Here is a 27,907-nt window from a genome sequence, read left to right on the forward strand (position 1 = left end):
GTTGTTCAGATGTATATGAGGGCAGCACATTCATGAATGAGTCATATGCCACATTAATGGGCAAAGAGATGAATGACTCCTTATGTCTTAGTTTACTTTTAAAGTCTGACAATAAGGTCTTGCTAAAATAGAGCTGGAACTGGGGTATGTTGTAGGTCCTCATTTACTAATGTTCCTGCTTGAATGGACCACTACTGATGATGTGTATCAGTTTCAGGTAAGCAAGCACAGACTTTCCCCTAATGTCTGTTCTGAAGAGATATCATTTCCCATGATCATCTGTAAGGTAGTTAGGGACAATGCAGACTTTATGTACCAGCACAACATGAGTCTCTAATTACATCTCAAAAGTTACACATCTCAGAAGACGCATGACAGATGCATCATGGGGAACTATGACCACTACAGCTCCTTGGTAATCTAGTGTATCTTGATATGCCTTCTCCCTTCAAAAAGTATGAAGCATTCCTCTGGTATATGTACAGATATGCAAGGGAAAAGCAGAAAACCAGGAGTCTATTGCATACAGTCTAAATCAAAGCTCAGAAGCCACAGATGTGCTGACTGGAAATGGGGAAGAGGTGTGCCCTTATGTTGTCTGTTGGAGCTGTTGAGTTAAAAATGAAACATTAGTTGAAATAAAATTGATTTCGGTTTATTTCCCCCTCACCAGACCCCACATCCCAGAAAGCTGTGCGAGTAAAAGCTTGGTTCAGGTTGAATCCACATCTCCATCTGTTTATTGAGCTTTAGCAGACATGTCAGGGGATGAAAAGTCTTTGACCTATAAAGAATGCACTCTGTATGGGTTTGGGAGTTCTGCATTTTTCCTGTTTGTTGTGTTAAACATTCTGGCACCAGCCTTATCTCAAGGCTGTATAATACGCAAGGCTGATCTCCAAAGGGGGCAACCTGCCCCTGGCAAATCTGTCACCTCCCCTTCCTTACTCCTTCCCCTCCTTTTGCTCTGTACTGACATGTAGTTTTTTCTTTATGTTTTATGACGTTTTTCTCCCTTAACCTGTGACCTCTGTGAGGGTATATAATCTGCACCCCTTTCAATAAACGGGGTTCCCATCTCTGGAAAGCATCTTGCTGGAAGGATTGGGACTCCTTTGCAAAGGTACTTGTTGTTGTGTAAATTTCTGGCCTCTGGCAGTGGAGGAAAATTATTCAACTCCGCACTCTACCTGGGGTGAACGAGAGGTGAGTAAGGTTGTGGACGGCTCGTGGTTGGGTTTGGACCTAACAGAGCACTCTTAATATGTGTTGCATTTGGTAGATCATCAGGTGCAGAAATAATGGGCATGGAATACACATGAGACAGCACCTAATGATTACAAAAGCTTGTTGAAAGGAGAAGCATGCACTTTTACTACATTTTGCAAATGAAAGACTTGAAAAAGGTGCCCTCTAGTGGTGGAAGCAATGCATTTCACTGACAAGGAAGAGGTCTCTTTCTTTTTACTAAAACAACAAAGAGAATTGTTTGGCACCTGAAACACTAAGAAGAATATTACTGTGGCATAAGCTTTTATGGGTTGTTAAGGCTGGACCTTCCTAGTGCAATAGGCAGTCTAAAGACCATTGCTTCTTAAGGATATTGCTCTAGCGATAGTGGTTAATAAATTCTTTAAAGAAATACATTTTTACAAGAATTGATCAGTGACACCAACAAAGGAAAAATAATTTATTCTGCATTCTCAGATTACAGTTGCCAACAAAAGCTAATGTTTCATGCGTGTTTCAGCAAGGTGTGAGGTTTTGCCAAACTTCAGCCTGGATAGGTTTAACGCCACAAAACACAGTTATGGAAATAAAAACAAAACATAAAGGTTGAGTTAATGTTCTTCAGAATAAATTAACGTATTTCTTATCCCCAAATGGACTGTGTCGTTCATGCTGACCCCACAATTCTCTCCTGTTTGCTGCCCCAGGCTCTTTTTTGGAGGAAGGGGCGGGATATAAATTGTAACAACAACAACAACAACAACAATAATAATAATGCTATATATACTTTCCCATAAGCCCTCTTGGCATTATGGGAAATTTAAGAAGATAGCTTTAGACTGTCCACTGCTACCACTATGGAAGGCTCACTGATTTAAGAGGGGTCCATGGAGAGCACTTTGCCAAAGGCCCTCTCAAACACGAAGCCAGCCTTGGACATGACTTTACTCTTCACCAATCTGTAGCAATACTTACGTTTAGCCATTTTCCCCATATACTATGGTGTCTTCTTGTGTTCCTATGTAGCCAATTTTCTTCCAAGCTGGATGCCTTTCCCAATGAAATTCAACTGCTAAAATTTCACCAGGATATCTACATCAGCAAATCATGCACAAGTATTTTTGGGGGAAAGAAAATGGAAATGGACTGCCTTCAAGTAGATCCCAACTTGGACAGTGAAAAAAGCGGATAAGAGAAAAATCAACTCCTTTGGAATGTGGTGCTGGAGAAAAGCTTTGCGGATACCATGGACTGCAAAAAAGACAAATAATTGGATGTTAGAACAAATTAAACCACAACTATCACTAGAAGCTAAAATGATGAAACTGAGGTTATCATACTTTGGACACATAATGAGAAGACATGATTCATTAGAAAAGATAACAATGCTGGGAAAAACAGAAGGGAGTAGAAAAAGAGGAAGACCAAACAAGAGATGGATTGATTCCATAAAGGAAGCCACAGACCTGAACTTACAAGATCTGAACAGGGCGGTTCACGGCAGATGCTCTTGGAGGTCACTGATTCATAGGGTTGCCATAAGTCGTAGTCGACTTGGAGGCACATAACAACATGAATAGGGTTTTCATGGTAAGCGGTATTCAGAGGTGGTTTACCATTGCCTCCCTCTGAGGCTAGTCCTCCCCAGCTGGCTAGGGCCTGCTCAGCTTGCCACAGCTGCACAAGCCAGCCCCTTCCTTGTCCGCAACTGCCAGCTGGGGGGCAACTGGGCTCCTTGGGACTATGCAGCTTGCCCACGGCTGCACAGGTGGCAGGGCACGTAACCCCTGAGCCACTCACTGTGGGGGTGATCTTTAGCTGGCCCTTTACACCCAGGAGACACGAGCAGGGATTTGAACTCACAGACTCTGGACTCCCAGCCAGGTTCTCCTCCCCACTGTGCTATAACAGAAATCCACTGTAAAAAGAAATGCAAAACAAACCAAAGACACGGTTGTCAAAATGTGCACACTGACGCATACCCAGAGTAGCACCCAGCGTGGTGGGGCAGAGCCGTAGAGCCACCCTCACGACACCCGTGCACTACAACTTGCCTGGATGGCACTGGAACAGAGTAGGGCAGCAGTGAGCGACTGTCGGATGTGCAGCCCCACCCTCACAGCAACCCTGCTCACCCCAGAGTTGTCCAGGTAAGCTGTAGCAAGGATGGTGTCAGGAGGATGGCTCTGCCACACTGCCCTGCTAGTACCACATCAGCTTCTACTGTATGCATCTATATATATTTGTATACATATTAATTTTCTAATTATTACATACTAATTTTCTAATATGCATTGCTCATTTTCCATAATCAACTGATTTGTTTCAAATCTAAACATTTTAAAGAAAATTACAGTGGAATTTCAGTAGGAATAATTAACTCTCTCTCACACATAAATAACTCTCTCATACACAGGCTTTTCCAACTAAGGGCACCTATACTTTCAACTCTCTCTCCCTCTGCCCATTCTGATTGTAAACTACTATTTCTTACAGACCTCACTTCTGTATGTGAACTGCCCTTTCAGGGGACCATATACAACCATTACAAAACAACTGGCATTCTTTTGTCAGATACTTGACTCTAATTAGCCATAACACATTCAAAGCAGTCAAACAGCAGCCTCCCAACACCACCCTGCTTTGACCTGATCCCCAGACAAGATTAAAATGGCCCATAGCTCTTATTGGAAATAATAATAATAAACAACTTTATTTCTACCGCGCCCTTTTTCCAACAGGACTCAGAGCGGCTTACAACTAAAAACAACACACCATTAAAACATACAAAGTATACAATTAAAAATAGAATTAAACTTAGAGAAAAATTAAAACCATAAAACATACGTTAAAAACAGCAGGCAATTTAAAATAACAAGACCATATAATGTAGTCACCAATCCTAGGACACTTAATCCTAGTCGTTCTCTATCCCAAATGCCCATTGAAATAAAACAGTCTTTACTCGTCGCCGGAAAGACGGCAAGGAGGGAGCTAATCGCACCTCACTCGGGAGGGAGTTCCACAGCCTAGGGGTGGCCACCGAAAATGCTAATAAATGGCAAGGTTAACAACCACATGCACACACACAAGGTGATTTTCCAGTAACAATTTACGTATTATAAAGGTTTTCCCTTTCTACCACCCAGAAATGCTCTTTCCTTCTAAACTGGAGAGTCCTCTAATTATGCAGGGACCACTACACTTTTGGGTAGTCCTGTTTCACTTTCAAACAGATAGGGAGGGGGCCTCATTTGGTATTAGAGAGAATGATAAACATTGTACCCAAATTGCAAAATCATGTTTTTAGTCCTTGGGCTATAATCACAAAAAGCAATTAAACTTCAATCTTCAAACAGATGAGGCTTAATTCAACTGAATGTAAAGCAGCTACACCATATGGAAGCAGTTTTAGGTATTAAGTATAATTGCCTTTAGGCTTATGATGCTAATCTCATAAGAGCAGCACATTCTTCATAAAGACTCCATAAATTTGTGCAAAAACATTTTATCCAGTGTAATTCCTGTGCAGTATAAAAACTCAACTTGTGCTTCAGTACTACACCTGTTTCATGAAAGTAAATTATACTGAAAATAATGGGGGTTATCTGTCTTCTATGCTGCAGGGGCAACCTTTGGGGGCACATTTGTAATTTTGAGAAGTGCTGTGGGCACCAGTCACAAAATGGCTGCTTTGGGGGCACAGTGTATCACCAACGGTGTGGCATACGACAAAATGGTTGTCATGGGGACACAACATAACACCAAATGGCTGCTGTGGGGATGTGACATAATAAATGGCTGCCATGGGTCATCACATAACACAAAATGGGGGATATGGCATAATAGCTAGTAGAGCGGAAAAAGAGAAAGAACTACAAAATGATGTGGGTATCCTCCTCCCATCAGCCGCCCTATCAGTGGGAGAGAAAAGGCACTTACATCAGCCACTGCCGCTCTTGCTCATAGAGAGAAATTCTTTGCACTTCTTCAGAACAGATAGGAGGTTGGGCATGCAGTCCTTGCATCCAATTAAATGTGGGCATGTTTAAGGGGGGAGGGGTTCAATGTAGGAGAGGCTGAGGCAGTGCAAACAAGAAATGAGCAGGATTTTGTGGATTTTTGAGTGGATATTTATGAGACCTTTGGCAAGTGCCATAAGAAGTCCTGACCAGGACCATGGCTCCCACAGGTACCAGATAGGCATTTGCAATCTCCCAAATCTCTACACTATGCAAGCAAGAAAGGTACCTGAAATGACATCATTCTGGAACTGCTGTGCTGTGTAATATTTCTGAACATGTAGTTTGGTTTTTAATTTATTGCAGCAATGACCCTTGTCATTGTTAAGAATAATTTATATTTATTTTATATATTTATTTACCTAGCATTTAGACCGCCCTGAGGCATTTACAACATAGTTGTTTATCATCCTGTGTCACCCTCAGACTAGACCCATTGAGATCAGTGGACTTAGCCCACTGATTTCTGTGGGTGTACTCCAAGGATGACTTGGTTGGATATCACCCACAGTATATAAGACAATATTTTATGAACCATAACACAATAAGAATAAAACTAAAAATTAAAAGTTGTTGGTTCCAGTCCCACCAACAGGGCTGAGTCCAGAGAGTAGCATTGGGTGATTTTCTTTCGGCTCCCTGGCAGTTGTGCTGTGGGGTGCCACAGGGTACCATCTTATCCCCAATATCTATATGAAGTCACTGGGAGCTATCATTAGGAGTTTGGGGGCAAGATATACTGATGACATCAGAATCAGGAGAGGCTGTGTGGGCCTTGGACCGATGTCTGGACACAGGGGTAATATGGAAGAAGTAAAATAAGTTGAGCTTGAATTCTGGCAAGACCGAAGCACTGTACATGAGTGGTTCCCATGTCTGAGATATAGGTCAACTGCCTGCCCTGGATGGGGTTGCTTTCCCCCTGAAGTAGCAGGTATGCAGTCTGGGGATGATTCTGGATCCAGCTCTGTCAATGCAGGCCCAGGTAGTCTCAGTGACCAGAACTGCCTTTTATTAGTTGTGCCTGGTAAGACAACTACAACAGTTCCCGGACCACAATAGTTCAAGTACTTGTGACTTCAAGACTGGATTACTGCAATGTACTCTATGTGGGGCTTCCCTTGTGCTTGATCTGGAAATGGCAGTTAATGCAGAATGCTGCAGACAGATTGCTAACAAGAGTGAGACCCTGTCACTCAATTTTTTACTGAGCCAAGTTCAAGGTGTTACTATTGGTATAAAAAGGTCTTAACAGCTTGGGACCACCTGATTCCATATGTGCCCACTTGAGCACTTTGATCTACAGAACAGGCACTGCTACAGGTGCCGCAAAATACTCATTCCGTGCTTGTAAGAAACCATTCTTTAATGTGGCAGCACCTACTATTTGGAACTGCCTGCTTATTGACATCAGGCAGTCTTCTTCATTGTATTCTTTTTGGCACCTGCTTAAAATATTTTTGTTTAGGCAAGCACACAGACACACAGAAGTTGATATGTTTTAAACTTTTTAGTCTGTTGCAGTTTTAATTGTTTTAACATTGTTTTTAATTACTTATTTTAACTGTTTTATCAATAATTTTAATGTCTTTTGTAAATCACTGAGAGGTTTTTTACAATCAAGTGGTATATAAATTTTGTTAAATAAATAAAATAAAAATAAAACCAGTGTAAATCAATATAATTGGACAATAAAACTAAATTCCTCCAAAAGTCTGGGAGAACAGATAAGTTTTAACCTGGTGGCAGAATTGCAACAAATACCTCCAAGGGGAGAGTATTCCACAGTCAGGGTTCATGGCAAACAAGCCATCTATGCATTCACAAGGTTTCTTTTCGCAAAACATCATACTTTCCAGGTATCATTTGGGAGGAGGTATTTCTGCTTCTGAATGATTCAGATGATTTGTTTGCCACAGTTATGGTTGGTTCTGGACAGGAAAAGGAAATATATTCTGCCGGAAGCAGAACAGAGATCCAGAAGGCATGCTTGGCGCAAGCAAATCCCTTTTCTCTTTCAGGTCTGATCAAAGGCACTTGGGCTTTGTTAGCCGCTTTTCTTACAACTAAGATGAAATGTTGACTGCAGAATATATAAATAATATAAATAAAATTTTCAGAGTTCCATCCAGTGCAACAGCTTGAAGATTGGAGGGGTTTGATGCAATTTTAGACAGTTTAGTCCCAGTGCATAGTACAAGTAAGATGAAAAAGCTGTGAAAATAACCCTTGGCAGTCCTGAAAGACAGAGCTGACCTTTCAGAGCGAAGTTAAACTTACCTGGCAATTTGGTACTACCTTCTGACTTCATTAGCTCCAATCAAGGGTACAATTACATCCCCTCTCAATTTTGTGTTTCAGACAATTTTGCAGATACATGTTCCCTCCAACCTATAAATAAAGAGATCAAGGTTGGATATAAAAGAAAAAAACATATCTGAAAGAGATAAATATCACAAAAGCTAGCTTTTTGTACAGATATATTATTCCTTCTCTCATGCAGCTAGTCAATTGCTTCAGAATACTTGGATGCAAACCTCTCTCATTCCAATAAAATTAACTGAATGACTTTTATCATACAACTTTATTTTAATAGTTGGTGCATGACTAGATCATGGCCAGATCGGGAGATCCATACTAAATGGATAACCAAGACAGTAAGACAGATCTGGATGTTGGGGAGCCCTTGGGCAAGGTGCTCTCAGTGGGCTCCTTTCGCTGAGTAGGCTCCCAGTCTTTGCCATCGTCACCACTACCATTTGCTTGCCCTCTCCCTCTGGGCCCGATCTGCACCACTGCCCAAAAGGAAAGGGAAGGCAAGTGGAGGCTGCTCTGCTATTTTTTCTCCTTGCTCTTGTCCCTGCTCACAGTACCTGGAACAGACAGCAACAGCACAGATCTGGATGAGAGAGCTCTGGGCATCAGCAGTACATTCCCTGCTGGGGTGCTGGCCTTGGTAGGTGTCCCATGATGCCTACTCCTGATGTTGGTCCTGGAGGCAATTCACAGGACCATTTGAAGACTGTATCTGGCATGGGAAACCACTTGTGAGAACTCTTCAAATCACCATCTCTTCACTCAATCCACATTTGGAAGACGGGACAACTTGCTGTTCTGTGATGTGTTGCGATACGCCCATGCCAAGTTCATCACATCAAGTACAAACTAAAGACAATTGCATGAACCAGCAGTCGGGAACTTCCAGGCAAGCCATCCCATGTGGACAAAAGGTTAGTGCACTTGAAAAAGCAAATATATGAGGTCCTCTTTACTAGTTGTGGTGATTGGCTCATGTGGGAAGCCTTTGTTGGGCACAAGACTTGCTTGGCACACTGTTGGAAGATCTTGTGTGTGCTGTTGTAAACCTCAAAGAACAAATCCTTTTAGTGCAAGGGCTAGCTTTCTGCCAGGAGGTCATTTTGTGTGCACCATCTTTCCTTGAGATGGGTCTTTGACATCTTATTTACACTTACACATATGCCTTCTATACAGAACTGATTACAGGATGAGAATTTATGAATAAGGAAAGAAGAAATAAAATATATTGAATAAAATTAACACAAGCGAATGGAGGGAAAGCTTCTGTATTTAAAAATATATATGTGATGTACCTCCTTAGTTTTATCTGGAAACCTATCAGCATAGTGACCCATCATTGGACAACCCTCCTTGGGACAAGAAAAACATTTCCCCATAACAAATAAAAAGCCTAAATAAATAAAAAAGCTTGGCTGTTATTTTTGCTTATCTGATGCTTCATGAGCTGAAATAGTCTCATGTTTAATTTAGTTCCTGTAAAGCCAGGATTAAAAAATTTTTGTTCTGTTTTATGCTTCTCACTTTAGCTTTTAGCAAATATCATAACCATTTGAGCAATTTGGATTTATTTACATGGTTAGCATCAGACTTGTTATACCATCACTGGAATTGATACTTACTGCTATAAAGGCACCATATGCATTGCACTGGTATCCAAGAAATCCATCAGGGTAAAACATATTGTCAGAATAATACTGTAAGCTTCGCTTATGTGAGCATCAAGGCTTCCAGCTGACAAAGCGTCAAGGCGAGTTAAGCAGCAGAGCAAGTTCGGCAGCAGGGCGAGGAGGCCAGGGCCCCCCACTCTGCCAGTCTGTTCCCTGACCTCAACTAAACTGCAGTCTCCAACCCATTAACGTAATAAACCTTAAACAAAACTATGCAGGTAAGAAGCCAGCAGGGGTGTGGGGGCTTTCCAGTGTTTTGCACTGCCTGCAGCATGTACGACTATCTGCCTGTTGGACAGAAGTTGTGGGTGTGCTCTCGGTGCAATGAGCTCCTGGCTCTCCAGGAACAACTTCATTTCCTTGAGGCCAAGGTGGCTGACCTGGAAAAGCTGAGAGAGGCAGAGAGGTGTGTGGAGGAGGCCTTCAGGGACATTATAGCTGTGTCCAACTCCGAGGATGATAGCTCTCCTGCAATCATGGAGAATGATGGTCTCGGGGAAGGAGAGCATCCAGCCGAGGAAGAGGGAAACAATCCCTTAGAAGGGACCCATTCCTTGGGGGGATGAGCAGCTATCTTCTCGTGCGGAGGATATATCTCTGGGGGGTGGAGGGATCCTTGTAGTGGGTGATTCGATCATTAGGAACATAAACAGTGGCGTGTGTGATGGGCGTGCAGACCGCAAGGTGATTTGCCTGCCTGGTGCGAAGGTTGAGAATATCGCCCATCGTTTAGGTAGTTTGGTAGACAGTGCTGGGGAGGAGTCAGTGGTCGTGGTGCACGTTGGCACCAATGACATGGGGAAATGCAGCCGTGAGGTCCTGGAAGCAAAATTTAGGTTGCTAGGTAGGATGCTGAAAGCCAGGACCTCCAAGGTGGCTTCCTCTGAAATGCTACAGGTTCCACGCGCAGGACCAGCCAGACAGGCACAGCTTTGCAGTCTCAATGTGTGGATGAGACAATGGTGTCAGGAGGAGGGGTTTGGATTTATTAGGCACTGGGGAACATTTTGGGACAAACCGGGCCTGTACAAAAGGGACGGGCTCCACTTGAACCAGAATGGAACCAGACTGCTGGCACTTAAAATTAAAAAGGTGGCAGAGCAGCTTTTAAACTGACTGAGGGGGGAAACCCGACAGGAGCTGAGGAAGGTCCGGTTCGGAATAAACCTCCCCCCCGCAGCAAAGTTTTTCTGGTCCCCAAATTTCCCATCACTTTTGGCAGCAACAGCAAAAAGGGAAACAGAGATAGCACTGAGGTCCAGTGGCCTGATAACGATGGAGATTGCCCCCTCCCCAGTTGTCAGATCCATCATTTAATGATCTGGGAGGGGCAAAACCCTTCCACTCCTCAGCTCTGGGTGCGTGTGTGTGAGCTGTCCGTCCTGTACGTGTGTGAGGGTGCGGAGTGGCCACACCCACTTTTGGTTACGCCTACTACTTGTATGCAGCCCCAGGGGATTGGCCAAGGATGAATGCGGCCATCCCAAACAAGGTTCACTACCACCCCCTGCCACAGTGCCTCCCAGCTGCGGTTGGCCATGACTCTTACAAAATATGCTTGGGTGACAGGAGTTTCTCCTCCACCAATGGCATTTTTGCCTTTTAAACATTTTTTAAGCATGTTGCTCATAACTGTTATGTTTATATCAGACTACAGCGTTTGTTATTCTGTTGAGACCCTGTTTCCTTCTCCCAGCTTCTCCTGTAGCATGACTATGCCCAATAAGATGAACACTACAAGGAGAATATCCACAGTTTTTCTGTATAAAAGGAAAGAAAGGGTGGAGATATTCTCAACCAGTAAATAACTCACAATGAGGAAACAGAGAAGAGTGCCAGTAGCATGAGTTAGATCTTTGATCATTCTAAGTCTGCAATCTGCAATCTGGTGCACATCCTTACCTGTGACTAAATGCCACAGGAGTCTGTTGCATAGTAAAGATGCATAGAACTGGGTGTAAGCTATTGATCAGAGAAGAAACAGATTTTGTTCCCACAACGCAGTCCCCCATTAAAATTATGAGCAAAATAAGATGTATGAGCACTCAGGACCTGCAACATTGGGTCCAACGTATTGTGACACATGAAAGAAACCATGGAATCTTCATCTTAAAAACACATACATGCAACAGTCATATCCTCTGTCCTTTGTGCATACCCAAGTACTTCATGACTATGGCCTAAGTACACACTTTAAGAACATAAGAACATAAGAAGAGCCTGCTGGATCAGGCCAGTGGCCCATCTAGTCCAGCATCCTGTTCTCACAGTGGCCAACCAGGTGCCTGGGGGAAGCCTGCAAGCAGGACCCGAGTGCAAGAACACTCTCCCCTCCTGAGGCTTCCGGCAACTGGTTTTCAGAAGCATGCTGCCTCTGACTAGGGTGGCAGAGCACAGCCATCATGGCTAGTAGCCATTGATAGCCCTGTCCTCCATGAATTTGTCTAATGTTCTTTTAAAGCCATCCAAGCTGGTGGCCATTACTGCATCTTGTGGGAGCAAATTCCATAGTTTAACTATGCGCTGAGTAAAGAAGTACTTCCTTTTGTCTGTCCTGAATCTTCCAACATTCAGCTTCTTTGAATGTCCACGAGTTCTAGTATTATGAGAGAGGGAGAAGAACTTTTCTCTCTCCACTTTCTCAATGCCATGCATAATTTTATACACTTCTATCATGTCTCCTCTGACCCGCCTTTTCTCTAAACTAAAAAGCCCCAAATGCTGCAACCTTTCCTCGTAAGGGAGTCGCTCCATCCCCTTGATCATTCTGGTTGCCCTCTTCTGAACCTTTTCCAACTCTAGAATATCCTTTTTGAGATGAGGCGACCAGAACTGTACACAGTATTCCAAATGCGGCCGCACCATAGATTTATACAACAGCATTATGATATCGGCTGTTTTATTTTCAATATTTTTCCTAATTATTGCTAGCATGGAATTTGCCTTTTTCACAGCTGCCGCACACTGGGTCGACATTTTCATCGTGCTGTCCACTACAACCCCGAGGTCTTTCTCCTGGTCGGTCACCGCCAGTTCAGACCCCATGAGCGTATATGTGAAATTAAGATTTTTTGCTCCAATATGCATAATTTTACACTTGTTTATATTGAATTGCATTTGCCATTTTTCCACCCATCCACTCAGTTTGGAGAGGTCTTTTTGGAGCTCTTCGCAATCCCTTTTTGTTTTAACAACCCTGAACAATTTAGTGTCGTCAGCAAACTTGGCCACTTCACTGCTCACTCCTAATTCTAGGTCATTAATGAACAAGTTGAAAAGTACAGGTCCCAATACCGATCCTTGAGGGACTCCACTTTCTACAGCCCTCCATTGGGAGAACTGTCCGTTGATTCCTACTCTCTGCTTTCTGCTTCTTAACCAATTCCTTATCCACAAGAGGACCTCTCCTCTTATCCCATGACTGCTAAGCTTCCTCAGAAGCCTTTGGTGAGGTACCTTGTCAAACGCTTTTTGAAAGTCTAAGTACACTATGTCCACTGGATCACCTCTATCTATATGCTTGTTGACACTCTCAAAGAATTCTAATAGGTTACTGAGACAGGACTTTCCCTTGCAGAAGCCATGCTGGCTCTGCTTCAGCAAGGCTTCTTCTTCTATGTGCTTAGTTAATCTAGCTTTAATAATACTTTCTACCAGTTTTCCAGGGACAGAAGTTAAGCTAACCGGCCTGTAATTTCCGGGATCCCCTCTGGATCCCTTTTTGAAGATTGGCGTTACATTTGCCACTTTCCAGTCCTCAGGCACGGAGGAGGACCCGAGGGACAAGTTACATATTTTAGTTAGCAGATCAGCAATTTCACCTTTGAGTTCTTTGAGAACTCTCGGGTGGATGCCATCCGGGCCCAGTGATTTGTCAGTTTTTATATTGTCCATTAAGCTTAGAACTTCCTCTCTCGTTACCACTATTTGTCTTAGTTCCTCAGAATCCCTTCCTGCAAATGTTAGTTCAGGTTCAGGGATCTGCCCTATATCTTCCACTGTGAAGACAGATGCAAAGAATTCATTTAGCTTCTCTGCAATCTCCTTATCGTTCTTTAGTACACCTTTGACTCCCTTATCATCCAAGGGTCCAATTGTCTCCCTAGATGGTCTCCTGCTTTGAATGTATTTATAGAATTTTTTGTTGTTGGTTTTTATGTTCTTAGCAATGTGCTCCTCAAATTCTTTTTTAGCATCCCTTATTGTCTTCTTGCATTTCTTTTGCCAGAGTTTGTGTTCTTTTTTATTTTCTTCATGCGGACAAGACTTCCATTTTCTGAAGGAAGACTTTTTGCCTCTAAGAGCTTCCTTGACTTTGCTCGTTAACCATGCTGGCATCTTCTTGGCCCTGGCGGTACCTTTTCTGATCTGCGGTATGCACTCCAGTTGAGCTTCTAATATAGTGTTTTTAAACAACTTCCAAGCATTTTCGAGTGATGTGACCCTCTGGACTTTGTTTTTCAGCTTTCTTTTTACCAATCCCCTCATTTTTGTGAAGTTTCCTCTTTTGAAGTCAAATGTGACCGTGTTGGATTTTCTTGGCAATTGGCCAGTTACATGTATGTTTAATTTAATAGCACTGTGGTCACTGCTCCCAATCGGTTCAACAACACTTACATCTCGCACCAGGTCCCGGTCCCCACTGAGGATTAAGTCCAGGGTTGCCGTCCCTCTGGTCGGTTCCATGACCAACTGGTCTAGGGAATAGTCATTTAGAATATCTAGAAACTTTGCTTCTTTGTCATGACTGGAACACATATGCAGCCAGTCTATGTCCGGGTAGTTGAAGTCACCCATTACTACCACATTTCCTAGTTTGGATGCTTCCTCAATTTCATATCTCATCTCCAGGTCTCCCTGAGCATTTTGATCAGGGGGACGATAGATCGTTCCCAGTATTAAGTCCCTCCTGGGGCACGGTATCACCACCCACAACGATTCTGTGGAGGAGTCTGCCTCTTTTGGGGTTTCTAGCTTGCTGGATTCAATGCCTTCTTTCACGTATAGAGCGACTCCGCCACCAATACGTCCTTCCCTGTCCTTCCGATATAGTTTATATCCAGGGATAACCGTATCCCACTGGTTTTCTCCATTCCACCAGGTCTCGGTTATGCTCACTATATCAATGCTCTTCTCTAAGACCAAGCACTCCAGTTCTCCCATCTTGGTTCGGAGGCTCCTAGCATTAGCGTACAGGCACTTGTAAGCAGTGTCTCTCTTCAAGTGTCTTTGGCACTTGTGGTTAGGCCTGTGGTAATTTTGCTGTTCTGAATTTATATCCTGTGCCCCTGCTCTCACAATGCCTACTTTTAACTCACCATCCTCCTCCAGCAATGATTCCTTGTCTGTTTGTAAAACTGGAAGATTAATTGGTACTGTTGAGATTCTTTTCATTTGCCTTGTTTAAGTTCTTTGTGTTTCTGGCTGCCTGATTTCTATTTATAATCAGGCATGACATGCATTTTATTTTCAGTAGCAGTTGGTGAGGTGGGGCAGTGGCACACACCTGACCGCCAGCCACCCACATCACTGCTGCATCTTGGACAGCATTTGCACTGTGCTCACTTCGCTTCTGCCTCATCCCTCCCCCTCTCTGAGCCAGTATGCATCAGCAATATGGGCAACTGGAGATCAGGAGAGTGAGCCCCACCGTCCCACCTCGCTGACTGCTACTGATAATCATACACAAAGAACAAAGGGCCTTTCAAAACTGCCCTGTTCTCTCCTGGGATTTAAAGCCAATTTTTCTCTGAAGACCAGAGGCCTAACTTGTTTGCTCACATGTGTTCCTAGGGTGGCCACTTTCAAATTGCCAAAATAAAGGAAATGCATCACCAAAAGTGAGGGCAAGAGAGTGCACCAATTTCAATAAAACTGACATGTGCTAATTTATAGATATAGATGCTATGCTATAATTTAAATAGAAAAAAATACGTAGTGGTGACTAGGTGACCTCCTCAGTTTGCTCAGGTGTTTCAAGGCCCCTTCCTGCTCTCCTTAGGCTTCTTTATCTTTGGACCAATCAGCCCTCAAAAAGTGAGGGGACTCTCCTCCAACAGACCTTCAAAAGAGAGGACTATCTTCTGTAAAGTGGGACACAAGGCCACCCTACATAATCTTGGGCCTGTCACCTGCATCAGCAGGACCAACTCCTATTCTCCCTGGGATCTCAATGTCCCATATAGTGCCTATCCATCCCTCCTGCCTAATCCTGATGAAAGGTTGGTGCCGTACTCATGTCTATGCATAGGAAATACCAGCAGGAACTAAGGATCTTTGGGACTTGTAGTCCTTGAGTGAGCCTGCCACATAGAGCAAAACACTTATTTCAATCTGTCAAACTACAAACCCAAACCCCTGTAGGAGGGCCTGGGTCAACAGTGCATCTTTCCTAACATCAATTGCTTTTTTTCTAACACTGTTTATGATTGGCTCAGCAAATCTCACAAGATCTGACAAGACCAGGATGCTATAGAGAATAGTTCTGTGTAAACATCTACAAACATGACGTTCAGTTTAGCCTTATTCCCTCCCCCACCATGGACTGGGTTTCTTACATATTTCATAAGAACCATTGGTGGTGTTTTGATGACAGTACCCACCAATACTGAGTACTGGCACTTTTTGTTGTTGTTGCCTATGGCAACCATTGTAGCACTTTTATCAAGGCATTAGTGGCACCTCAAGTTAGAGTTCTTAACAGTGTAGAGGGAATCATATATAAAATATTCAAGCATTGCTATTTCAGTGATTTGGAGAGAGAACGTTTCCCTCCAGATACTCCATCAAAAAAGCCAGCTCAGCTCAGACAATACGGATGTTTTGTACTGCTTCTAAGTACAAGTTCACAGCACCACCTTTCCACTTTACAACAATGCAATTTATATCTTCTTTTTGAAACAGGAGTTGCAAGGTCCTTAGATACCTCAATGAAATAAGAATGGTTCTGTTTTGTACATAGCAAATCACTATATTGTCTTGCCCCTGTATAGATTTCCATAGGAAAGTCATTACCATCTTCCACCTGAATGACATAGAAGACTTAAGTGAGAATGGGGAACACACTGAATAGACATCATGTGCAGGTTGGCGTCAGTCTGCAGAAGCCACCAGCCATCCTCCTACAACCTATCTGTGATTCTTAAACAGAAGCAAAGCTTCTTACCCCTCCTTGTGGCCAACTGGAAGAGGAGGGGAGTGTGTGAGCCCAAGGCTTGCCTAGACTAGTGCATTACTTCTGAACCACCTCCATGTGTGTCTTGATTTCAATAGTACTTATCCATGTTACATATATGTGTGATAGGACTCATCTAGGAACACTTCTGGCAAGCCAGTCATTAATATTACCACCTTACACAGGATCCAGCTTTTGGCATGACATTGTGACAATGCACACACAGAAATGTTCCTTTGAATAATTGGCTTCAGGAACGTTCCCTTTTACCTTAAGGAACATGCAGACCATTTAGAAAGGATCTGCCACTTTATTGCTCTACAGAGACTATGCAGTGAACATTTACTTCCTCTGCACAACCAGCCATGGGGTAGTATTTGAATGAAAGATACAGAGACCCAGTGCCTGCAGGAAGAAGGGGACTACCATCACCCAGGGAAGAGGGAGAGCCACCTACTGCAGCTGCCTGCTGCTGCTGGGCTACCACCACCACCCTCTCCCTGTTGGACATCTGTGCTATAGGTTGTCACACCTTGCAGGACCAGGCCCCAAGGTACTCAGCCAGCTGTTGCTGATTTCGTCCACCTGTCCCTTCCCTGGAGGGGATACAAAAGCTGGTTGGCTGAGGTGGCTCCTGCTTTGTAGATTTCCTGGCTTTTGTGGGATTGGCAGGTCTTGAGTTATGTGCCTGGGATAGAGGACTCAGAACCAAATGGGGAGACTTGAGGGGCCCCCAATCAGTGTAGTGATGAGTAGAGGGAGATATGGCATTGTGAAGAGGACTTGCCAGGTAAGGGGAATGTAGCCCAGGCAGTTAACTGCTGTGCCTTGTTCCGGTCCTCCCCACACCCTCAAGTTTGTTGGTTGCCCTATCAGCCAGTGCTCAGATCTCTGGATGCTGCTCCTAAATGCCAGATCAGTACATAATAAGATCTCCCTTATTCATGATATAATTGTGGATGAGGCAGCCGATCTGGCATGTATAACTGAGACCTGGGTGGGTGAGCAGGAGGGAGTCAGTCTCTCCCAGCTATGTCCGCCAGGGTACCTGGTTCAGCATCAGGGTAGACCTGAGGGTCGGGGAGGGAGGGTTGCTGTGGTCTATAGGAGCTCCATCTCCCTCTGCAAGCACCCTGTCCATGTACTAGTCTGGAGCGTTTGCACCTTGTGTTGGGTCAGCAGGACAGACTGGGGATTCTGCTGGTGTACCACCCACCCCGCTGCCCAACAGACTCCCTAGCTGAGCTGACAGAGGTGGTCTTGGGTGTACTGTTGAGATCCCCCAGACTGTTGGTTCTGGGGGATGTCAACATCCATGCCAAGGCCACCTTATCCAGGGCGGCTCAGGATTTCATGGTTTCCATGACAACCATGAAAAAGTTCCAACATGCCATTGGCCCAACTCATGTAGCAGGGCATACTCTAGACTTGGTTTTTGCAACTGGACATGGAGATGGTGATCTGAATGTGGGGGGCCTTACATCAGTCTCTCTGTCATGGACAGATCATTGCTTGCTGAAGTTTAGACTTACAGCGGCTTTTCCCCCATGCAAGGGCGGGGGATCTATTAAGCTGGTCTGCTAATGGATCTGGATGGTTTCCAAAGGGCTCTGGGGAATTTTCCAGCTGATAGGGGTGACGCTCCTGTCGAAACCCTGGTTGAACTGTGGAATACAGACATGACCCGGGCAATTGACATGATTGCTCCTGAGCACCTTCTCCTGTGCAGAGCTTGTACGGCTCCATGGTATACCCCAGAGCTGAGAGCAATGAAACAATATTTCATTGTAATGAAAGATTGTCTTACACTTCATATACCCAGTCAATTACTGCATTCTGCAGGTGAGGGCCTCCTGCAGTTACTCTTATCAGGAGGTCCATTCCACACAACATAGGAATCGGACCTTTACTGTTTTGGCATCTATCCTTTGGAATTCACTCCTTTTAAATATTAGACAGGTGCCATCTCTGTTGTCTTTTTGACGCCTACCGAAGACCTTCCTCTTCCAACAAGGCTTTTAAATAGAGACCTTATCCCAGTCCACATCTGAATGGTTTTTAAGATGTTTTAAAATATTTTCAAATTTTTTTTTTCAAAAAGATGTTTTGTTTTTAAGATGTTTTTCAAGATCTTTTGTTTTTATGATGTTTTATAGATGTTTTTAGTGTTGTGTTGTATGTTTGATGACCTGGGCTCCTTCTAGCAGGAAAGGCAGGATAAGTCAATAATAATAATAATAAGAGGAAGAGGAGGAAGAGGAAGAAGTCTACATAGCATCTTAAGGTGAAAATAAAGTCAAAGGTGGCTATGATAACTACATTGTAGCATACATTAACTTTATTTTCTATAATAGAGAGGTGACATTAACATTTCAGATCATACGTAAAATTAAGATAAAATAGTAACCATAAGTTTATCATGCACATCTCTACTATCCAAAGATACTCAGCACTGTCGGGATGCAGAATTGGGGCACTGTTGTTTCAGAAGAAGAGGAGGAGGAGGAGATCAGTTGGCCAGAGTTGTGTGAAGAAGAGTCAGAGGAAGGGGGGGATCTCAGAGATAGAGCCGTCTCACAGTGGAGACCTTGAAGATTTCACAGAGACAGAAGCTGTGCTTCCCACGCCTCCTCCCCTTTCTCAACTAGAGCAGCTGGAAAGGGAGGGAGATGAAGGGGGAATTCAACTCCCTCCTGATCCAGGGAAAAGCCAGTCTGACGGTTTAAGCACAACTCCCCCCCCCGCTTTCCCCCATACCAGAGGTAGAATCCTCAGAAGGGGAGGGGGCCCCGGTTCCCCCCTCACCACGTACACGAAGACAGGAAAAGAGGGCAAGGGGGAGAGAGAGAAGGGGTGTGGACGAGAGTGCATTGAGGCGGAGTGAGAGAATTCGTGCCAGAAAGGTCCCCTTTTAAGGGGGGGGGGAAGGGATTCCTTGTTCTGTCAACTCTCTTACACGTCGCAGGATATGTGTATTGTGTTGCTTCATGAGAAGACACAGTTTTTGTCTGGATATTACTTTAATAAAAACTGAATTCCTTTCACCAACTGGTCTGGTTCCTGAGTCCCAACCTGGACCCGACAAGCACCAGCAAAATAACCATGTATAAGGAAATGGGCTATCCAGTTTGTTCTGAAATTTGAGACTCTGATTGTTGATGGATATTACCTGGATTAAGGAGATATTACCTGGATTAAGGAAGAAAAAGATATCTTGATCATCTTCTTGATATTTCCACTTTGGAAATAAGATATGAAAATGCTTAACATTGGCTGGGCTGACTCTTACCTAGAAATGTGTGTGGGGTTTCTCTAGTGCAACGCAGAAATAATTTTGGAAAGAAATTATTTCCCTGGGAAACAACTTTGAAAAGTCTCTGGTTCATGCTGAACCCAAAGCATATGGGACATTTTCACAGAAAACAGAATATAAACAGATGACAAAAGCAGCACCATATTTTGAGTTATCCACTATTTTTACGACTTGTTTATTTCAGAGACAGTGAGTAGCTAGACCAGGGATGAGGTGAGTGTAGCCCTCTAGATGTTCCTGGACTTCAGTGCCTATCATCCCTCTCCATTGGCCATGCTGGCTGCAATTGATGGGAGCTTAAGTCCTACAACACTTGGATGGCCAAAGGTTTCCCATCCCTGAGCCATACTATTCATTTTCTATGCGGGAAACCCAGGTTCTCTCTTTCACCCAGGAAGTATGGTAGATAGTTCTGGCAAGTCTTTATCTCTCAGTTTAGCTTCGGTTGCAACTCAAAAAGTTGCTATAAGGACAAAACAAATGTTGTTGGCAACCTTGAATTCACTACAGATAGGATGGGATTCAAACATGACAAATAAGACAAAAATGGAATGATGTGTGTGATCTGTCGTCACCTTGAAACAGCTTGATTTACCTCTTATTGTTGTTTCCATTGCTGCCAATGCCTATTTTAAGAATCATGTATTTCTATAGCATTTTGAGAATTTTGATGGAAATCCACTGCTTGGTATATAAGTGAGGGATTACATTTCCTTGAAGCTCTTTTTTCAAGATTGTATTTTTGTGTTTAGGGGAAGAGAGAGTAGGATTGTGCCCACTGCCTGCTTGCATCCTCAATTGCCATGTGTCAATTGGCTCCTCTGCACAAAACCAGAATACAATACTAACTGTATTGCCTTAGGCATTTTTCAGACGGCATTCTCCCATAATGCTAAGCCAAAAAATCTAAACCCAGTAAGCTCCTTTCATGCTATTTCATTCCTCCCTTTTCGCCAGTGGCCAAACAACCCATGATTCACCACTAAACCATAGCTTCTCCTTATGTGCAAAGCAAACTATGGTTAATGGCTTCAAAACGACTCAGGGTATTCATCCCACTTTTAACCATATAATGCAGGGTTGGAAGCCAAATGCAGCCCTCCAGTTCCCTCTGTCTGGCCACGGAACTCTCCCCTGGCCACAAGAGCTCAATGACCCTGCTCCTTGGCCTCTTCAAGTGCTTTTGCCTAGCTTGAATGCGCCCCTGAACTGTTATAATGCCTTTTGCTTGCCTGGTTGGAAGATAGAGAGAGTGTGTTCATGTGTAGAAACCTCTGACTTTTGCATGGCTGGAATGTAGTCTGTTGTACAAAGGTAAAAGTAACATCCATAGTTGTGCCAACTTTTGTCTCTGACTCAGTAGTGGTCAGAGAGGTAGGGCATCAATGCTTGCTTGACCTCCCATCACCGGTGCCACTGTGGCTGACAGGGAAGGTGAGGGGAAGGGGCAAGGTCAGCATGGTACAAATGCACCTGTGGCAGTGCTGGATTGGTTATGGTGCGTTGGCACCATGCCACCCTCACTGCAACCTCACCCCACCCCTTCTCCCTCCAAGTAAGCTGCAGCTATGCCGGTGATGGGAGGTCAGGTGAGCACCACTGCCCTGGCCTGTTGCCTGCTACTGCTCTGGTCCTTCCCACCACTGGCATGTGGTCCACAGAAAGTTGTCCATCAGAGAATGTAGCTGAAGAAGTTTCCGCTCTCCTGACCTAACAGGAAGCTAAGGTCATGGGCCGAACCTTGGCTTGTTCTGCCACTTGTACAAAGGGAAAAGCAACACATCGGGAAAGGGGCTGCATGTGGATCCTGGCTTAGTAAAACAGGATTTCTCGCTTAGCATTATACATGCAAATACAGCCAATCTGCACTCAGCTGTGCTTAGTTGTACAAAGCTGTCACAATCCCTGTCCCCCATCCATATGTTGTGTATACCCAGCAGACAACTAATATGTTAGCTCAGTGGCTATATTTGAGGAGTAATTCCATTTCATAAACAAGGAGGCAGGTTATGCTAACTGAATAGCATCAGCTAGAAAACATCAGTCTATGTACTGTAATTGTGTCTTAATCACACATAACCTTTTAACGTGCAATTATGAGTCAACGTACCTAGCAAGAAAATAATACTTTGATAGACACTACAAGGTTGTGAGTGCAATGGTGAAATTACTCTAGACAGAGACTGATGGTTAATCTATATTATTAGCTCTGTAATCATCATTCAAACTGACTCTTACCTGGAAATCCATAGGGTTTTCTCGAGTGTACAAGAGAAAAGTAGTATTAACTTTTTCTGGAGCTTCTGGGAAGTCTAGCATTGGCCAGTGTAGTGTTCCACCCCAAGGTGGATTATTTGAAAAGCACCCAAGCCTCACACAACAAATTTCTGAACCTTTGGCAGCAGGTGGCTTGGATTGTTAGTATTTGAGATCAGCAATACCTAGGTGATACCACTGAAGCTCTTGCCACTTTTAAGATGTTTCCTTAGGAAAGAAAGAGCATTGCTATAATCATCATTATCATTGTGATTATTGGGAGACCCTTACTCCACCCATACGATTGCCCTTCCTTACTCGGTGTAACTCTTTTTTTCTCCACTAGGTGTATAACTTTGCATTTGTTGGGCAACTGCAGATGGAAAGCAGCAATGTGCCATTAAGGACTTAGCATGGTCAAGGTGTTGTCACCCACAGTGTCGTTTGTCCATACAGACCTATGTACAGATGGATGAAGCTCAAACCAATCAGCTTTCCCGCATGATCAAAAAACTGTATGCCACAACCAGTAGTGTATTGGCAAATTCAGAAATGCAGTGTCCCTTCATGATAGTCACAGCCATGCTCACTCCTTTTTTGTGGCTGGGTTGAGAATGAGATCCTTGTTAATGCCTTCTCCCGCAACAGACATCCCTATGAGCCAATAAGCATAAAAGGGGAAGAGTGTTAGCTACTGAAGAGAGTCTTCTCAGTGACTGACTCCTCTCCTTTCATTCTGATTGGCTCCAATCAGCAGGAAAGGACAAGGAAGCATGTTAGAAGACTCTTCTCAGTGGCTAACACATTCCCCTTTCATACTGATTGGCTCACAGGATGCTGGAGACATTTGGACCCAGCTAGGACCCTGCTTTCCAAAAGTAAGGGGTCTAAGACACACACACCCGAGACCTTGGACAAATATACCCCTGGCCGCAACTACATTACTATAAGCATGATACTCTCACAAGTCCTGATCCACCACGAGCAGCACTATGTTGTGTCTATATGGAATGGGTGGGGAGGAGTGTAACCTTATTGTACTGAAGATCTTCCTCTTTCAACAAGCCTTTTAAGTAGAGACCTTATCCCAGTCTGCATCTGTGTTGGAATTGCTTTTTAATATATTTTTAAACCTTCTCTTTGTTAATATTTTTAAAGCTTTTTAAAAAATGTTTTTAAAGATGTTTTGTTTTAATATGTTTTAATTTGTTGTGTTTTAATATATTTTAAAGTCTGTTTTTAATGATGTTTTAAAATGTTTTTAGTGCTTTTGTTTGCCGCCCTGGGTTCCTACTGGGAGAAAGGGCGGAATATAAATCAAATAAATAAATGGTTAGTGAGGCTAATTTGCCTAGTAAGCAGATCCCACACCTGTACAGCTTCAGACAACCTCTGTGCTGTTCATGTAAAATAGACCCTGTAAAAGGTCCAGTTGATGCATCATCGCTGGTATTTCTACATTAGGTAGATCTTGACTTATGTAGAAAAAACTGTCAACATTTCTCGCAACTGCATCAAATTTTATTTGTTTGCTTATTTATACAATTTATATTCCGCCCTAAAACAGAAGTTTTCTAGGTGGCTTACAAAATAAACAGATTAAGAAGTCAAATAAACACAACTGCAGCAGAAAAACAAACTGCAGCAACCACAACACTGCTATAAAATTAAAACAATCACCTTTAAAGAGAAGATATAATTAATTAAAATTAATTAAAATTAATTAAAACAGAGAGCAGAGGAATAAAAACCCACAGAACTAAAACAGTATAAAAACAATATAGGTTGGAAGGCCTGGGGAAAATAAGAGGGTTTTTGCTGGGTAAAGCAGTTTCTTATGTGAAGGTCTTAAGGCAGGTTCCAATGTTCCTAAGATATAATCTTTTATGATGCAACCTAACTGCAAAGACAAAAGCCTTTGCGAAGTACAGCATGGATTTGCACAAAAGTATTAACACAGATCTTTCCCCTCAAATCTTTAAAGAATTCAGGTGCTAATTTTTCAAGTTTCATACCAATACTGGCTCTTCATTATGCACACAGTTTTAATGCAACACAGACAAATATTAATTATTCTGGGAAGAAAAAACCCTACACAGTGTGCATTATTTCTCAGGACAAATCGTTTGCTTATCTTTTTGTTGTTGTTGTTGCAAGCACTGCATTGAACAAATCAATATTTTTAAAATGAAATATATAAATTGAAATGTATGGAATGAGTAAAAGATTTTCCACCAAGATTTCACATGCTTTTATGAATGAATACCCTCAATATCCACATTTTTGTTCTTAATCCCATAATTTCACCTTTTACTGTCACATGCACAAATAGCACAATGAAGCAAACCTCTAGAAGAAAAAGAAATGCTCAGGTTAGCTGGGACTCTGGAATCCAGTTGAGATGATGTGGATATATTTTGTCCTGTTTTGCAATGCAAGGGATTATATCTATGAAAAAATCTGGTGGAAATAACCAAGGTCCCAGGCATGTAAAGTGGTGATATTACTGAGGTGAATCAAGGTAAACCCAAATAACACGATTGGATTAATGGATCTGTCCTTAATACAGTAGCACATATTCAGTACTCCACAGGTACTCCAAAGTGTACACAGAGTCCCCAGCTAAATTTCACCATGCAGACTTGTCCCTCATTGAAGTGTTTTGCATGCACATAGCTGCTCTAATTTCCAAAAGATATGGATCAGTCTGTGACGCCCTTCCCTGGCTCTCCCTGTCAGGTTCCTACCTGCTCGTGGTTACTGCCTGTCTCTAGGCACCACCAGGGACTCCACCAGTCTGGACTGTCCTTTTTTTATGGTTTCTCTCCCCGCTCTAGCACAGATCTCAACAGATCCCCCTGCTAGGCAGCAACACCAGTCACGTCCTATAACCAGTAGTCCCAGAGACTCTGCCTGAGTCTCCCTCAATTAGGTTACCTCTGTGACTGCGTGCTTAAGCTGTCCCAATCCCTTTGATTTACTCAGACTGCTTGTGGTGTTATTCTTCCCTTCCATGCTGCCACCATTTGTTATCCTTCAGCCTTGGTATTTACCTTACCCTCCCTTCTGGTCTGTGAAACCCCAGCCAGGGATCAGACCTTTGGTAAACCAAAAGTATTTATTGAATAACAAAGATAACAAGATTTCTTTAAAAGGCATTTAAGCATATGGTTACATCTATTCCTGAGGTACTGGTCTTAGTATTAATCCGAACTCCACCCTCTCCTCACATCCACCAACTCTCCACACAATCTCCGCTCAAAACCCACCAAAACAACCCACTAACATTCACCACCAACGTCCACACAGATTTACCTGTCATTCTTCCTTTTATACTGTCAGCCATTTTAAACATTCAGCCAATCATCCAACATTCCACTGCCCATTCACTCCCCCTTCCTCTTTCATTCTACTTACCATGTATCTCCTATACAAACAGCACTTACCCTATTTACACTAATACAGGAACATCACACAGACATCTTGTGTAAAACCTCTATATGTCTACAAACAGCAGCAGTAAAACAATGACCTGATTCAGATGTACAAAGATGAGCCACAGTGAGCCTCAGCCTTCTCCTTAGCCACAAGGCCATGAGGACTGTGATATTACAGGTTCCATTTTAGATAAACCGTAACTCTCTTCCTTAACTTTTCTCGCTCTCTCATATTAGAACCTGGGGTCATCTAATGAAGCTAAAGGGTAGGAGTTTTAGGAGAGATGAAAGGAAATACTTCATCACCCAGCAAATAAGATGCAGAATTTCTCTTTTAGTTAGTTTAGAGCCAAATAATATATTTGATAATAAATATAGAGGCAAATAATGTTTAGAATGTTTCCCTAAAGCTAAATCTGTTAGTACTGCTCCGAGGACATCTCACCCTTTGAGGGTTCTCCTAGAACCATCTCTGTCACTTGAGGCTCAGGTAGCCTTGGTGGCACGGAGTGCCTTCTACCAACTTTGGTTGGTGGCCCAGCTACACCCCTATCTGGACAGGGATAACCTGGCTTCAGTTGTTCATGCTCTGGTAACCTCCAAGTTAGATTACTGCAATGCACTCTATGTGGGGCTGCCTTTGAAGACGGTTCGGAAACTGCAGCTTGTGCAAAATGCAGCAGCCAGATTGGTAACAGGGACCAGACGGTCCAGACATATAAAACCAATTCTGGCCCACTTGCATTGGCTGCCTGTATGTTTCCAAGCTCGATTCAATGTGCTAGTTTTAACCTATAAAGCCTTATATGTGTATTTTAAATTTTAATTATGTACACCGCCTGGAGTGGCTGTTTATTCAGCCAGATAGGCGGCCTAAAAATAAAATTTTATTATTTATTATTATTATTACACGGCTTGGGACCACAATACCTGATGGAACACCTCTCCCGATACGAACCCACCCATACACTACACTACACTCAACATCTAAGGCCCTCCTCCGGGTGCCTACTCCGAGGGAAGTTTGGAGGGTGGCAACAAGGGAGAGGGACTTCTCAGTGGTGGCTCCCAAATTATAGAATGAGTTATTTGACAAGGTGCGCCTGGCGCCATCACCGTTGTCTTTTCAGCGCCAGGTCAAGACTTTCCTCTTCTCCCAGGCATTTTAGCATGTTTTTAAAATTGTTTTAAATTTTTTAAATTGTGTTTTAAATTGTTTTTAAAAGATGTGTTTTAAATTTGTATGTTTGTTTTTGATGTTTTTAGTTGCTTCGGCTATACAAATACAATAAATACAATACAATACAATACAATACCATTTGGGGAAGTGTCAAGCATGTGACAATATTTAATTCCATCAAGGGAATTCTTGCTTAATTATAGTCAGCGTAGAGCTCAGTGTAGACAAACTGAGCTAGATAGATCAAGTGCCTGACAGCAGCTTCCTAAAGGAAGTCCTTGGAAGAGTAATTATGGATTTCAAATAGAGATCTCTCCCAGGCACAAGCGGACATATTTTCATTGGAGGTGCTGGGACTCAAACCTAGAATACTCTGCATGCAAAGCAAACACTCTACTAATGATCCTTCCCCATTTCAGGGATGAGTCTCTGATGCCCCCAGTCAATAGAATCTGTAGAGAATCGGTAGAAAGTCCCCCTCCTCTATAGTGTGTTAAGAGACACAGCAAAGGAAGATACAAGCCCAGCACAATGGTGGACGACAGAAAGCAAGCAAGCAGATTATAATGCTACTCCAGAGATGCTTCTAAATCTCTTCAGACAACAATGCTAAAGTATCACTGCCTGAAATGAATTCATGCCCTCTCTCGATACATAAAAGTTGATCAATCCATTAGCTGTACACAAATATACTTTAAAAATCATTACACGCTCTTTGTTTATAAACTATGCAAGCAAGGCAAAAGTTGTCACTATTTTGATAATCCCAGCTGCCCACCCCAATCTGTATTAACTGGAAGAAATGTCTTCCTATCTGTGAGACAATTTATCTGCTTTTTTATAAGCATCCAATAAAGTCAAGTACTCCTAAATTCTAAAGAAAACTTACATTCTAGAACAGTGGTAGAACTGCATGCCACAATAAGGGACAACAGTTTAAATTAAAAATTAAGGCAGCAGCCCAAACAGCTACCTGGGAATAAGTCGTATTGAGCATAGTGGGACTTACTTCTGAGTAAACATGTATAGGCTTGCACTAAAAATATATTTGTATTCTGCCTAATGAACCGTGCTGTAATAATACAGACAGACACACATTCACCCATCACTATTATCAATGTTTAAGACCCGTAGAGAGCAATCACATAAAACAAAGGTTGTGTCAATACCCACCGTTCCCAAGCTGTGCACCATTCTTAGTTGTACCTGTAGTTATTAGTTTTTCCCCCTCTGATCTCTCGCCTGCTTTCTCATATGAGTACAAGGCTTCACACTCTCTGCCAAATCAAATCTCACCGAGTAGCTGTGC

At 43.0% G+C, this 27,907-nt stretch overlaps 1 long non-coding RNA gene across 2 annotated transcripts; it reads right to left on the minus strand.

Moving 5' to 3' along the window:
• Positions 1-297: 297 nt before the first annotated feature.
• LOC133389039 (uncharacterized) lies at positions 298-27,907 on the minus strand. Of its 2 annotated transcripts, none has more exons than XR_009764008.1 (4): positions 27,772-27,907; positions 7,533-7,643; positions 2,206-2,481; positions 298-607 (listed from the first exon to the last, which is right to left on the minus strand). It is a non-coding gene; the product is annotated as an uncharacterized LOC133389039 (long non-coding RNA). The 2 variants fall into 2 exon arrangements; XR_009764009.1 differs by lacking the exon at positions 298-607 and adding an exon at positions 1,695-1,779.

Source organism: Rhineura floridana, chromosome 7 (genome assembly GCF_030035675.1).
Source record: "Rhineura floridana isolate rRhiFlo1 chromosome 7, rRhiFlo1.hap2, whole genome shotgun sequence".
Lineage (NCBI taxonomy): Eukaryota > Metazoa > Chordata > Lepidosauria > Squamata > Rhineuridae > Rhineura > Rhineura floridana.